This window comes from Galeopterus variegatus, unplaced genomic scaffold (genome assembly GCF_000696425.1).
Source record: "Galeopterus variegatus unplaced genomic scaffold, G_variegatus-3.0.2 Scaffold3970, whole genome shotgun sequence".
Taxonomy (NCBI): domain Eukaryota; kingdom Metazoa; phylum Chordata; class Mammalia; order Dermoptera; family Cynocephalidae; genus Galeopterus; species Galeopterus variegatus.
The window spans coordinates 26,887-43,623 of record NW_007730081.1 but is presented as its reverse complement, the minus strand read 5'-3'; the positions used below and the strand labels follow the sequence as shown (position 1 = coordinate 43,623).

The 16,737-nt window shown below is 35.3% G+C and overlaps 1 protein-coding gene across 1 annotated transcript in view; it reads right to left on the bottom strand.

The window, feature by feature from the left end:
- Positions 1-16,737, bottom strand: part of FAM49B (family with sequence similarity 49, member B) — an 88,737-nt gene that overhangs the window by 49,320 nt on the left and 22,680 nt on the right. Inside the window, exon 2 of the mRNA XM_008586383.1 lies at positions 4,362-4,400. The gene's annotated coding sequence lies outside the window, so the exon portion shown is untranslated. The remainder of the gene's footprint in view (positions 1-4,361; positions 4,401-16,737) is intronic.

Genomic DNA, 16,737 nt, shown 5'->3' with positions numbered 1-16,737 from the left:
CATTACATTATTTTTAAAAACATTATTTTACTCCAGTTGGAGAGACAAATCACCTTGGTAAATTTAAAAAGCATATTCCATAACTATTTTCAAATGACAATACTTTTGACTAAATAACACTATAAAAGTTGATTTACAAAAAAAAAGGCTGATTCACAATAATCGGAGGTAACTTATTTTCTCAGTATTATGGAGTATATTAATTTTAAATAAAAATTTGAAACTATTACTAAGACCAAATGCAGTATGTGTCTATCATATAAACTTTTTTGAACTAAGTATGCCATCTAGTTATTATAGCTTTTTAAAGGTTCACATAGCATATAAATGGGAAATATTTACATAAGCCAAAGTTCAAATCAATAAACTACTTTGCATATTTTTATCATATACCTAAAGTTGCTAGGAGGGAGAAAGGAGAAGAGGAAAGAAGGAAGTAAAAGGGGATGAGAAAGGATAGAAAACCTGAGCCCAGAATAAAGGGTTTGTGAAATGACTTGAAACCATGTGGCTCAATTCCCTAATTTTATGAAAGACGGGAACTGAGGACTAGAGAAGATTGGTAACTTGGGAAAAGCACCATATTAGTAAAAAAGTAGGGCTTAATCCAATGATCTAGCAGTATAGCTTTTGAGAACATCTTTAAAATATGGCATCGGGCCAGACCACATTGACACATACAATCAAATACCAACACCACCATAATATCAAAAAAAACCAGAAACAAAAGTCATATACCCTATATCCCCTTCAAAACAAATGTTAATGTTGTTTTTGTTATCAACCAAACTTCAACAGACCTGCCATTCTCCTTATTTGTAGTCAGGTACCAGGCACTGGACAGCATTGGAATTTAGGGACACCACGCCAGGCTCTTCCTAGCTTAGGGTGGCACGTGATCATTGTATAGTTCATACTACTAAAGGAATTGCAAAAAACACCTGGTCACTTTCTGCAAGCCTGTACCTTTTTTTTTGTACTTCCAGAACACAAGCATAAGAGCACTTACTATTTGTATCCTTCCTATGGCAATTATGACATTTCTCTTGCTAAAACTTTTTGGCACATCATATTCATATATTTTTTACATGTTTACTTCACGTTCCTTCAACTAGAATGTGACTTTTTTTAAAGCAGGCACTCTCTCCAAGGCTCAACACTTATTTTCTACTCCCGTCTCCACAAAATATGTTGTTTCTGTTATTATTGAGAAGCAAACAAGTTCTTCAAAGCTATTTCACAAACTTCCGCCTTACACCATTAGGTTACTTTTAAGGAATAGATGTGTAACTCTACTTCCTTAAGGTTACACAGAACATTAAAAAAAAATACACTTACTCAAGAATGATTGAAAAAGAAAGGTCTAGCTGACTTTTCACTAACAGAGATTCTTCATCCAGGGTCCAAAGAGAGAATTCAGTGATCTGTGAATTTTGATGAGAACTTCTTCACTAACCTCTATAGGAAAATTAGCAATTCCTTCATTCAATATTATAGGAAACAAACCACAGCAGTATTAGAAATACCTATAAATCTGTCATTACTATAAATCACAGGTATTTTCATATTACAAATGTTGCAGACTTACTATTTAAAATTACAGCAAACACCAGGGAGGGCTGGCAACATCTTGCTCAGCCAGGAGCACTCAGCTCTCCTTGGGGGAAAGAGCTAGCCTGGGCACCTTCCCACAGACCAATAAGGCAGAGGGGATGGTGGTCCCCAGAATGGTCTTGAGCAGCAGTAGAAGGAGAAAGAATGAAAGAAGTGCTTGGTTTTCAAAGGCTTGAGCCTGTGGCTAAGGTGGCTGTGTTCTTTTAAAGTGAACATTTTTAGGACAAGGGAGTTGTAAGGAAGTCTCTGAAGTCCACTGAGAGCAGGGCCCTGACCGTGATTATTTCATTACAGGTGCTGCTGATGGCTCTCAGGCAGAAACCATTCCTGAAGTCACTGCCCAGCTCAGGTCACTCCGTGAGGCCGAGCTATTGGCCTATAGCTGTTCGGGCACAGGCCACCTCATTCATCCTGACTGAGGCCCCACCTCAGCCACAGTGGCGCTCTGACCAGTGGTATCCACTCAATAATTCATGTACCCGCCAGCCCCTAGAAAACACCCTGTGGCACTGCATAACCCTTCTTGAGTGCCTATGTTTTGTAAACCTGGGGACAGGTTTCTCTTTTCTTTCTCTTTTTTTCCACAAGTCCAGAGGCTCACAACCAGCAATGGTGACAAAGTGTTCCTCGCTAACAGAGCTGGGGCCTCGCAGCCCTTGGAAGGAACAGCCTTGGCAGGGAAACAGCCACTCCTAGTTGCCCTGGGGCCAAACCTGCCCTGTGGGCTTCCAGGGAAGTTCCATCTGTTTTTGAAGATGTCAAAAGGCACTTCTGTCTGTGGAGCCAGAGTGCCGCCTCCTGCCAAAGCCAGACCTTGGAAGGCTATTTTGTATTCCAGAGGATTGTTATAATTTAGATGATTGTTTTAATAACAATTCTAAGCTGTAAAAAAAAAAAAAAAAAAAATTACAGCAAATAGTCTGCTCCTAAAAGCTTATATTCTCTAATACAAGAAACACACATATTACTCTATCACAAATTTATATTTTTAATATTTGTTAATAAGATTTTAATATAATGGTTTCCTTTTTAATCTTATGTATTTTATGTCATAAAATCATGAATCATTATCCTGAGGCAGGATTAACAGACTTCACCAGATTACCAAAGAGACCCTTGGCACAAAACCTGATCAAGAAGCCCTGCACTGTAGCATACAGAGTAAGTGAGGTGATGACAGTTCTAAAGGACCGTCATGATAACTGTCCTATCAGCTGTAATAAGACGACTGGCTAATTTTGAAATGTAAATACCCTGTTTATGACCTGGAAGAGCACAGAAAGGGATTTTAAGATGATCATTTTCACTTGAAAAACACAAAATATACCTATAGAAAAATTACAATTTCAAATACCTATTAACTTGTTATAATTAAAATAATTGCAGGATTACATATGTTTAAGTACTCAGGACCCTTTATCAGTAACTACTTTTTTGGTTAAGTATTCTTTACTCCTAAGATTCAAAAAAAGAGCCAAAAACAATAATAGGTAGAATTCTTATTTAAGATAATGTGTACAAGTGTCTTCCCTTCTAGTTTCCAATGAAAAAATTAAATATTTTAAACTACTAAAATTATGGTTTAGATTTTTCTTANAAAAAAAAAAAAAAAAAATTACAGCAAATAGTCTGCTCCTAAAAGCTTATATTCTCTAATACAAGAAACACACATATTACTCTATCACAAATTTATATTTTTAATATTTGTTAATAAGATTTTAATATAATGGTTTCCTTTTTAATCTTATGTATTTTATGTCATAAAATCATGAATCATTATCCTGAGGCAGGATTAACAGACTTCACCAGATTACCAAAGAGATCCTTGGCACAAAACCTGATCAAGAAGCCCTGCACTGTAGCATACAGAGTAAGTGAGGTGATGACAGTTCTAAAGGACCGTCATGATAACTGTCCTATCAGCTGTAATAAGACGACTGGCTAATTTTGAAATGTAAATACCCTGTTTATGACCTGGAAGAGCACAGAAAGGGATTTTAAGATGATCATTTTCACTTGAAAAACACAAAATATACCTATAGAAAAATTACAATTTCAAATACCTATTAACTTGTTATAATTAAAATAATTGCAGGATTACATATGTTTAAGTACTCAGGACCCTTTATCAGTAACTACTTTTTTGGTTAAGTATTCTTTACTCCTAAGATTCAAAAAAAGAGCCAAAAACAATAATAGGTAGAATTACCTATTAACTTGTTATAATTAAAATAATTGCAGGATTACATATGTTTAAGTACTCAGGACACTTTATCAGTAACTACTTTTTTGGTTAAGTATTCTTTACTCCTAAGATTCAAAAAAAGAGCCAAAAACAATAATAGGTAGAATTCTTATTTAAGATAATGTGTACAAGTGTCTTCCCTTCTAGTTTCCAATGAAAAAATTAAATATTTTAAACTACTAAAATTATGGTTTAGATTTTTCTTAATCAACTACACTAGTGATAGCTAAAATGACTTAAAAAAGAACACAAAGAAAAACACATTACCTCTCCAACTGAAAGAAAGCTGTAAAAAAAAAGTTCTAATTAATTTACATTTTCCCCACTACTTCCTATTCTAAGCCAGAAATTAAACAATAGAGTATTTCCTAAACATTTTTAGTAGTTCAGTATTGTGTATAGAACATTTTCCTTAAATTATATTTAGCCAGTGTAGGTTTTTATTTAAATCAGAACTTTTCATTTATATTTGAAAAATCATTTTCCCCAAAGACATATTTACCTTCAGCCAGTGCTGGTGATTGTGTCCTGCTCCTTCTATCTGTTTAAAGAAAAAAAAGGAAGAAAGTCTAAAACATTATTACACTTTTAAACAAGCTTTTAATAAAGCTAACTTTAATAATAAAATTTGTGAATGCTATCACATCCATGTTTTATACATACATACATATATATGTTTATTTCCTTGGATTAACTCAATCACTATTTATGAAGGTCCTATTAAGAGTCAGGCATCATGTTAAGCTCTAGAAAACAATAAAGAAGACAACCTAGTTGTCACACTCAAGTCACACAAAGACTAACGATGTACCAAGGAAAGTACACAATTATCACAGCTTCTGAAGCAAGAAATAAGGGAAGAAAAATTAGCAAGTATTCTTTTAACAGGGGCCTAAAATCATCAAAAGAGGCATATTTATACATTTTTATCACAGTTTAGGTTCATTCAGTTTCAATGTATTAAAAACATTTAACTCCAGTTACAAAAATCCTTACTCCATGTCAATAACCTATTATTTGCCAGAAGCACATCTGGCAAAACTCAAGTGAAGCAGAAAGTCCTCTCTAGGATTGATTTTACTATTTCCAAGCCTAAAACAATTTTAGGTAAAATGAAATCTTCAAGAGTTTGTTATAACTTTGCAACCAAGAGCAACTATAGCCACTATAACAAACAAGCTTAGTTCACATAGTGACAGGAAACATTTGACTACTGAAACCAATCACCTTTATTTGAAAATTTCTTTCCCTAATTGTTTATTCTATAACCCAAGAGTCCTGGATTTAACAAACACACAATTTCTGTATATAAAAGTGCTAGGTAACATCTTGAGGGGATGGGGCATTGCCTTCCAAGATGGTAAATGATCTGACACACGTCTTCCAAAGGCTGAAATGTGGTGCTCTGCCTCTGACAGATTTAAAAAATAAAAATTTTAAAAAAAAGAACCAACAGATGAAAGGAGAATCGGCAACTTTAGGCTCCACTGAATCAGACTTTCTCATTCTGGGAGCGGTGAGCAGAGAGGGGCTCCTGCCAGGAGACATGGGAAGGGTTCAGCAGACTCTGAAGCAATAACTATCACAGGTCATTTTGGACTCCTTACTTTGGACAAGCATGCTAAGGAATTACCATATGGCGGGGACAGGGAGGGCAGTAAACCAACCTTGACAATCATCACGTTACACAATGGGGACAGGAGGGAGCATACAAAGAACCTAGGAGATTCCACTGGTGTTGCCATGCCCAGTGATGACTCTAAATAGGCAGGTGCGGCAACTATGGCATGAAAAGGATAAAGCAATTGAGGGCACTGGTCCCTTGGGAAAGGTCTAGGTCATTCTATCAGGAAAAAGCCCCAACCTGTTGAAGTTTTAGCTGAAGGTGAGGAAAATCTAGAATGGGTGGTCAAGTAAAATGATGAACACTGTTCCGCTAACCCTCCAGTTCTGTCTATTAGAAAGACTGTGGCCAGCACCTGATGGAGGGTACAAGGGGAGTGGGCTGTAGAGGACACCTCTTGTGCCCAGCCTCATGTTTTCACACCAGCTGAGGAACCTTGCTTTGACTGCACTATCTGTGGCTCACTTTCTCCTCCGGGCTTTGCCCAAGAGAAGTAAGAGATGCCTACAGGAGGAATGCTTCAGCCATCCAGAAATATACACCAACCTGAAAGTGGGAAGGTGTAAACACCATGGGCAGCCCTCAACCAGTGGGGGATGGGATATGGTAGATAAACATCCTCTTCTTCCCACCCAAAGGCATACTGTTACTGTCTTCGCAGAGAAAAGTTAGAAAGAAAGCCCCTGTCTGAGGCTCTGCTTTGGGGATGAAACCAGGTTAAGATACTTGCCTTCCAGGATACCACACTCCCTTCCTTTTTGTCCTACCTCACTGTATGCTCCTTCTTGACCTCCTCTCTTAATCTCCTCCTCTTCTCTCAAACTCTTGAAGGCTGCCATGTCCAGAACTCGTGGCTTTATTTATCATCTATATATCTCAAATTTATGTCCAGTCTAGACATTTCTCTCCAACTCCACATTCACATAGCCATTGCCTACTCAATATCTCCAATGAAATGTTCTAAAAGATACCTGAAACTTAACTCCTCATCTAACCTCCCCAAACCTGATCTACCTGCATGCAGCCTCCCCATCTCAGTTAACGGCAACTCTATATCTCCAGTTGCTTCAAAAACTCTGGATTCCCCTTCGACTACTCTTTCTCGCACACCCCATATTCCACCCAAACATTCCCTATCTAAAATCTTCATGCCTACTATACATAGCCTGTAAGATTCAGCTGCATTAGTAGTATTAGATCTAATATTCCTTTGTATTCAGCTCTACGATAGAGGCTGCAAAGTTAAATGCCTGTGGGGTTGACTGGGCCCACTGCAGACAGAAGTGCGAACGAGGGCAAATAGACGTGTATGTTTTATCTAAATGGTGCCACTGCTATTAACATCCCATGCTAAAAATGCAGGTGATCCAATGAGAAACAGATTCTTGATGTTAGCAACTAATGAAGTAAGTTTGAGAAACACTCAGTAGTAGGTCAAATGAAACAGTCTGAGGGCTATATTTGGTTGATGAACCATCAGTCTCTAACTTCTGCTGTAAAACTTTGCATTGTCTATATTATATTATTAATCCTTTACCTTTCACTTTTCTCTATCAGTTAGGACACAAATGGGAACTATTTATGTTCAAAGCCTAACCACTCTGGTTTTCCTCAAAAGCTCCTCTTGGATCAGTGTTACTACAAATAGAATGAATAAACACTTTTTTGCTTTTTCTGCCAAAGACAAAACTTCCTTCCCTAAGGCCCACTGCAGCCACCCAAAAATAAACAAGTGGCTTGGCAGGCCACCATTATAAACCACAAAGAAAAACCAGTGCCACTCACATAAAACCATAGGGAAAAATTCAATTTATCCTGAATCTTAATAAATCAAGACATAAAACACTCTTAGAAATCAAGTATCAGGTCATAAATAGTGAATATAAGATAATGTTTAAATTGTATAATCCAGGTACCTAAAATCTACAAACCTAGAGGTTCTCCAAGTAAGTGTTAAAATTTCTTTGTCTCCACAAAAACATAAAATATAAGAACTACAACTTCAGAGCATTCTGTCAGCCATGTTTATATCTTTGCAGTATTTCAAAGGATGGTATATAAATCTAACTGGTTATGCAACCTAGACTACATTCCTCCTTAATTTGGGTATATGATAAAATCTAAGTGAATTTAATTTGTTTAAACTCCCCTTGACATACAAAAAACAATATTAAAAACCATATTAGAAACAGAAAAGAGCATTTGAATTAATGGGCCTACTGACCACGGACCCAGATCAGACAATATATATAAAAGCGGGTTGTTATTAAATTCCAACAAATACACGAATAAGTTTTAATTTAAGAACTTGAAAAAGTATTCTATATTCATTCAGGGAAACAGAAACACACAAGTCTATAAAAATTTTTTCAAAAAGCAGAAGAACAGATGAGAAGGATCAGTCTTTCTCATTAATAATTAAAACTGTGTGAAACTGATACAGATATATAGTCAGGGGAAGAGAACAGAGAAGTGTGGATAGTTCCAATTGTATATAAACATAAACACAAACACACACCGAATATCTATCAGAGAGTCTACTATGTATATATAGTCACATGTTGCTTATCGATGGGGATACATTCTGAGAAATGCATACTTAGGTGATTTTGTCATTATGCAAACATCATAGAGAGTGCTTACACAAACCTAGATGGTATAGCTTACTACACACCTAGGCTATATGGAATAGTCATTATAATCTTATGGGGCCACCACAGTATATGAGGTCCATCATTGACCTAACTGTGGTTATGCAATGCATGACTGTAATAACAAAATACATATTCCAGGAGATGCTATGATGAAAAAGACTGTGCTCTCTAGAAATGTCCAGTCTTACTGTGGCAATTAAAATGCTCAAGGTAAAAATGCATTATGAGAACCATCTACATATAGTGCTGTGGCAATTAAAAGAGAGAGCGTTTATTTCCAGTGAGGGGAAGACCATGAAAATTAGATGTTAGGAAAGATTTAATGAAGCCCTGGTGTCTGAGATAACCATCTACATATAGTGCTGTGGCAATTAAAAGAGAGAGCGTTTATTTCCAGTGAGGGGAAGAACATGAAAATTAGATGTTAGGAAAGATTTAATGAAGCCCTGGTGTCTGAGATAAACTTTGAAGAATGGACAGGATTTTAACAAGCAGGAAAAGGAGGTAGAAGGTAAGGAATGTAATCATCATCAGGGCAATGAAGAAGGAAAACTTTAACAAATGGTGCAGAAATAACCCCAGGGAAAATTGATATAGACCCATCTCGGCCTATACATTGCGTATAGACTGCAGTTTAATTTATCGAAACTAAATCTCAGAAAATAGGAAATAGTATCTGAACTTATCTTTGGAGGAATAATACTAAAATTTGAAGCACTGTAGGAAATTTGAAATTAAAAAAATCAATCATAAAATTAAAAGATATCAAAATGTTTTAATAGTTCACATGAACATATATAAATAACATCATGATAAGAGAGGAAAAGATAACCATGGTAATTTATAAGAGGAAGGCAAAACAGTAGGCAGAAATGAAAAAATTAAAGTCCCTAATAATAAAAAGGAAATACAGCAAAAATAGTTTAGAGCTCTGCTTCTGAAATGAGACTGACTTCGGTTGAGTTTCCACTTATTTAAAGTATTAAGTTCTTTGAGCACCTGTTTTGTTATTTGTAAAATGGAGATTACCACTTAAGTTGAGCATCATTTTCCTTTATTTGTACAATGTGAAAATAATCTCAAAAGACTCTGTGAAGATTGATGGAAATGCTAGTTTTGTAGAACATGATCACTATCTTTCTTATTTAATATTAAAATTATAATAACATATACAAACCTCTCTATTTTGACACTATATCTCAAGTATAGTACTCTTTAAAAAACCATGTCTAAGGCACACCAGAGCACAAATGCCTGAATAAAAATCTCAGGCTTCTTGTCATACTACACCATGCTTACTAACACAAAATGGTTTTATCAGAGAAAGTGCAAAGGTTAGAAGCCTCTCTGTGCTACACCCAAAACTACATTTTCTATACAGATATGCATATCAAGGTATATATAATAAATCTTAACATTATGTGATTATTAATACTATCAATATATCTTAGCATTTTAAAATCAACATTATCAAAAAATTCTTAATCTCCATCGTAAATATATGCTCCAGAAGGTTTGAAATATCAAGATTTCTCATTAGCCTAAAAACATTTTAATTACCACCAGGAAGAAATAAATTGCCAGTAACAACTGAATAGGTAACGCCAGGTCTTCAGAACATGACTTTCTATTTGCAGGTTATAAAAATTTCTTACAATTTTAATTTTTGCTTTTAGTATAAGGGTAATACATGCTCACTATCCAAAATAAACAGAGCAAGTAAAGAAAAAAATAAATATTACTAACTATAATTCCACAACCAAAGCAAACTATGTGTGACTATTTTACTCCCTTCTAATTTTTCTTTTATGCATATTTTACATAATTGAACATATTTCTTTGTATTTGTCCCACTTTTTATCATTCATATCATAATCAAAATTTTCACACCACTAAAAACTCTTCCAAAATACCACTTTTAATCGTTATGGACCATCCTGTCACTGGGTGGTTCAAATTTTCTCAAACATCTTCCCACTGTTAGATATTCGGGTTTATTTTAACATTTTGCTCTTATAATCAATGCTATGTCCAGAACTTCAATAAGCAAATAAAGATTTTGTGCAAATGAGAAAATGTTATCCCATTCTCAAAAAAAATTTCGTGAACTAGTATTTTACTGCACAACCCGAGCAACTACATAAGGTAGCTCTGCTCGGGCTGGGGCTCAAGAACCCCAGCAAGCAATAACCCTGGCCGTGCATACATCCTATGTCTCTGCACACATGGGTTACACTCTTGCCTACCCACAAACATAATCCCTGGACATCAGGGCACAAACATGCCTAAGCCAGTGTCAGGTGCCCTTGCCCCAAATTTCTCAATGACACTAGCACGTCAGATTTGTCAGATCGGGTGGTCAGGGAGGAGAGTAGGGTTTAAGAGGATGATAATCAAGCCTCTAAGAAGGCAGGTTAACAGAAGAAATTTCTTCAGGGTATGCCTTGGGATCAGTCTGGACACGAAACAGCTGTGTGGCCAGGGAGTGTACTCACATGAGCACTCCTGAGTCCTGGCATGCCACAGATGCTAGTATGGGTTTATATACCAGGCAGCTGCTGCTCCAAGATGTGACCAAAAGGCCCAGAATTCCTACACTCACCCAAGATCTCAAATGACATGCCTACATTGTGCCTGACACACCCATAGATGTGGCACTCTTGTGCACAGGACCACGTGGACATACTCCATAATTATCCTGGCTGTGATCAACATAAATCTTTGTTGAAATAACTTAAAACTTTTTAGAGTAGGCCAAGGTCTTGATACCTAATGCAGAACTGCTGTCTAAAGATATATTCCAATTTATATTGTGATCAGAACCATGCACGGGCCAATCTCACATCCTTGACATGAGCTTCACAGTTAAAAAAGTGTGCCTTCTGTGTGCACATATAATGCCTTCTTTCACATTGTTTTTTAAATACTAATGAGGTCAACTATTTTTATCTACATTTGTATAATTTTCTCACTTTTCTTTAAGGTCTTTCATCTTTATGAGAGGATCACTATCATGTTTGAACTTCCCAGATCAGACGCTCAGTATAAATATAATTAGGCACAGTCTTTTTTAATTATCCCTTTCTATTTGGCTGCCTTGTACTTAACTGTGCTTGAGACACTGCTAAGTACTTACTGTGTTTAAGATACTGTGCTAAGTACTTTGCATGATTTATTTCATTGAAGCCTGACAACCTAATAAGATAAAATTATTAGACCCTTTTTCACTGATGAGAAATCAGAGGCTCTGAAGAGTTAGGCCGCTTGCCCAAGGTCAAGCGGGGGGATAGTGAGGGAGAGTGAAGGGAGGAACAGAGGGGAAGCGGTGAGAAGGGAAGGAGAGAAGGGGAGAAAACTATTTTTCAGGAAACAACTCTCTTCAAGAATGATTACAACTTTCTGTAAATGTGACTTTTTGTTAAAAAAAAAATATATATATATACACACACACACACACACACACACACACACACACACACACACACACACACTACTTTCCCACTAACTTTTATTGTAAAATTTAAAATCGTTCCTTAAAAAATAACCTACAATGGCATAACTAGAAAATTTGAGGCAAGGGCTAGATTAAGACGATAACTAGGCTTCAGAACATTACACAGAAACTTACTACTCCATCTCCTGGTTCCTGTCAACACATTGCCCTGATTACTAGACTTTCTACAATGGGACTTTTCGGATACCGCAACTCAGGTATGTTTTGGAATGTACAGCAAAAACCAGAGAGACTGTAAAATGCATTTTGACAGCAGATGCTGCAATCATGCCAAGCTAAAAATTCCACAGGTTTAAGATATGTTCTGTAAAACAAGTACCCTTGTTTTGCAGCTGTATAAGCTCAAATCCTGTAAAATTAAATGCTTATTAAAAGAAAAGATACAAGTAGAGTTTTTAGCATTGTTCATTTAATCTACTTTATATGTTCAAAATCCCCTATAAAATTTACACACACGATTTAAATTTTAAAGGAATAGTAAATAAGAACAGGTAATAACAGGGAAAATAAAGCTTCACAATTCTACATATAAGAAAAACAGTATTTTCAATCCTACCTGCTGTTAACTCAAATTAAAAATTAAAAAAAAAAAATCATGACCAAGTTTGGCTTATCTCAGAAATGCAAGGTTGGTTCAGAATATCTACCAACTGTTTACACTACATTTCAGATTAAAGAAAAACAATCATATTGATTACCTCAAAAGACACAAAAAGATCTTTTCATGAAAGCTATAATCACTTGTGATTTTTTTTAAATAAACTTAGCAAAATAACAGAAAAGATAAAATGTTATCTACCTCTACCAAACCTATAATAAACATAAGTCCTAATAAAGAAATATTAGAAACTTTCCCTTTAAATGGTGAAGTGAGAAAAGGATGTCCGCTATCACTACTTCTATTCAACACTGTTTAGCAGGTCCTAGCCAGTGTTAAAACTCAAAAGAAAAAAGATTAAAGGTTTAAGAAAAAAAAAAAAAAAGGAAACAACAAATCATTTTTCCCACAAATATGGTTGTTCAGAGAAAATCCAAAATCCATTTGGGATTCATGAGTTTGGTAAGGTAATAATATTATCAATATAAAAATATCAATTCACTCTAGTCTCAAGTAAAAAAGCAGAAAAGATCATTTTCCCCCACAGATACAATTTATAGTAAGTAAAAAACAATATAGTAACTATTAGAAAATCTAACAAAAGCTATGGAATATCTGCATTAAAAAATCATAACCCTTTAGAGAAAGCCATAAATAAATATAAAGATGAGACGTTCATAACTTAGGAAGACTCAATACTGTGAAGATGACAATTCTCCCCCAAATTCATTGCTGGGGAAAGGAGGAGAAGATTGCATAAATGGGGCTGGGGAAGTTCATTATTATGGAAAAAAATAAAATTCCTATTCTATGCCGTACATAAAAATCAATTCCCATAGTGTTAAAAACTTAAATTTGAAAAGCAAAACTTAAACTTTCAGAAGAAAACACAGAATGCTTCTTTATGATCCTAAGGTAGGGATAGAGTGCTTAATTTAAATAAGATACAAAAAGCATTAACCACAAATGAAGACTGATAAATTTGATCACATTAATATCAAGAACTTCTGTTTTTCAAAATATTTTAAAGACACAACATATAAACCACTAAGCTATAGGAAGATATTGGCAACACACATAACAGAGAAAGGTATCTAGTATATTAAAAAATTGCTAAACTCAATATAACAAGATGAAGAAATCAACTAAAAAATGGACCACAGTTCTGAACAGGCATTTACACACACACGTCAAATAAAAACATGGGGAAAACCCCCTCAACCTTATCTAAATCTTCAACACTTATTACCTAAAACCATATGAAACATCATTTTACACCCATGAGATTAGTAAAAATTAAGAAATCTGACATCAAGTGTTGGCAAGAATGTGCATCGACAGATACTCTTAGACAACAAGCGAGATTGTAAACTGTTATAATCACTATAGAAAACATTTGGCATTATCTTGTTAACGTGAACATTACATACCACATAATCTAACAATTCTACTCTCAGGTATAGACCCAGAGAAATTCTTGTACACAAATGTGATGAGAAATGTATAAGCATGTTCAAAGCAGCATTATTTGTTATAGAGGGAAGGAAAAGTGTTCAGTGAGAATGGAGAAATTGTGGCTTTTTCACACAGTGAATATTTACAGAGCACTGAAAATGAGCTACTGCCCCCTGCAAGAATAAGGCTGAATAAGAAACAACAAATTTATTAAGTCTCAGAAGACCAGATACATTTTTTTATATAGCTCAAAAAACAGCAAAACTAAAATACATGTTATTTAGCAAGATGCACATATATGATTTTTTTTTAAGCTATTAAAATGATAAACACAAAATTCAGGAAAGCATTTTTCTCTGCAGGAGGCAGGGGGTTGTATAGGAAAGGACCAAAGTAGTTTCCTAATTATTAATCAGTGGTGAGTTCATGGATTTCTACTTTATGCTTACTAATACTTTAAAACCTATACAACATGTTTTGTATATTTTATATGTATCAAGTATTAGATATTTCAAAAATTTTTATGTGAAATAAGTAGTATTCCAAGGCTAGCAGGAGAGTTTAGGTCACATTTTGGGGCTGAAGGTAGGGTTGGGAACAGAGAAGGTACATTCAAATAAAAACAAAGCCTTGAGGTTTTTATTTGTCTTTTTTCTTGCAAGTCATTTTTCTAAAAAAACAATTTATATGATTAAGAGGATGAACTGATGACACACTGATGACTCATGTTAAAGAGTGGTTCAGGTAAAATGATTCAGTGAATTCCTAATCTGTGTGTCATGTTTACAGTGACAGGAAACAAGTTTTCTATCACTGTTCAAGAAACTGATAAATCAACATACAAAGCACAAAAGTGAATCCTGCAAGCTAATACCCTGACTTTCAGGAATCAGCTCCACTTTCAAAATGATGCCTAAATATAGCAGACAGTTTTTTGATAAAACTCTGTCTTTCCCTAAGCTGTTATTATTACAGTAATTCTCTTTTCCATCATAATCAGAACCAGAAGTTGTTCAATTAATTGAAATTTTTGACAGAAATACTTAAAATGCATACACACACTTACTAGCTAATGCTGTTACGAAGACCTAAGCATGTTCATTGAATACAGGTCATTCCTAGGATATTTCCATCATAGTCTAATACTTTTAAAAAATTACTCGGGGGGGGGGGGAACTAGACTACTAGAAAAATGAAAATTTTAAAAAGGTTATAAAATATAACAAATTCCAATTCTTTACAGATCACCCACAGGCCAAATCTAACACCATGACCTTGTTTTTGTTCTGCCTGCACAATAATTTTTACATTATTAAAAGGCTGAAAAAGAAAAGAATACCAAAAAACACACAAAGTACACTATATAATATCTATTCGTAAGATTACTGAGAGACTCAGAGAATGAGGGACACCTATTACATTGTCTGGCTTTTCTCCCAGGTCTTATCTGTCATTTAGGCCAACGGTACCCTTCTGTGCAGGTGCTATTATTACCATCCTTGTACTTCTGAGGACCCAGTTTAAGTACCACCAGAATACCAGGAAGTTTGTGTTCGTCAATTCAACAAATATTATTATAATCTTTATTGTGTCTCTAGGAGTACTTGAGATACAAAGAAATAAGATGATGTTTATCCTGGAAGAGGTTAATGACTTCCTGTGGAAATAATATATACATATATATTATATGTGTGTGTAATATGTATATGTACACATACATATATAAAAAGTAACAAGTCCATAATAATTCTGTCAACACTAGATTATTGTTACAGACTGCAATTATAACAGAGGTTTAGGGAACAGGACAGTGCAAGAGAAGCATATACTCCAAATGCGGGTTAAGGATCTTCCCAGAGGGCCTCATAGCCCATCACATCACTCATCAAAATGTTTGGTCCTTTCCCATGACTGAAAGTGGTTATGACAGATTGTTTCACTGTTACTGTACTCCCCTGCCCTAAGCACAATGTCTGACACAGCACAGTCTCCAACGTATATACGCTGAATGAGTAAATAAGCAAACAACATGACAAAAGGCATAAAGAGACTGGAATAAATGCAACATATCTAGAGTTAAGGTCCCAAAAGACTGCTGAAAGGATTTGTTTAAGAAAATGAGAGATAAGGAGAGATCATTATATAGGTGGGAGGTAACTGATAAAATTTAGAAAAACATGTAATCTGCTCCCATTAAAAATTAAAATTATAGGGCCGGCCCAGTGGCGCACTCGGTAGAGTGCGGCGCTTGGGAGCACGGCGGCGCTCCCGCCGAGGGTTCGGATCCCATGTAGAGACCAGTCCGCTCACTGGTTGAGCACGGAGCGGGCGCGACACCGAGGGTTGTGATCCCGTTGCCGGTCACAAAAAAGACAAAAAAGAAAAAAAAATTAAAATTATAAAGGAACCTTAAATAAAATACTCTGAAGTGTCCACTGTAGTTTTATAGATAATAGTTTTTCTGGGCTGACAAAATAACTCAATTGCAACAAGAAGCATAGATAACCACTTTGGAGAGATGCTGTATATCTGGTATGTGATAACATATTACCATGTCTTGGTAGCAGTCAAATAACAGATTTTTAAAAGACCATTAGAAATGCTTTTTTGCCACATAATCTAAAAAACATGCTCCCAATTCAAAGATCAGCAAAAGACCTCCAGTAGGCCAGATGTTATATGCATGCAGAGCACAAAATACTGAGTAAAACAAAACCTGCCCTCGTGAAGTTCATAGTCTATGAGATGACATGTAAACAAATTACTACAGTACAGTATAATTAAATAAAATGTTACACTAGAGTTTTGTGGTTACACTGCTATGGGAAAACAGATGAGGGAATAATTGAATTATGTCTAGAGGAAAATGTCAGAGAAAGCTAGAGAAGTGATGATGTTTGAGTTTGCAATATATTTTTAAAACACCACTAACAACTTCCAAAGACATAATTTTCATACGCTTTAAATTAAGTAAAATACCTTTTTTAGGATTTGTATTAACATATCCACTAAACTGAAAAAGAAGAATATTCT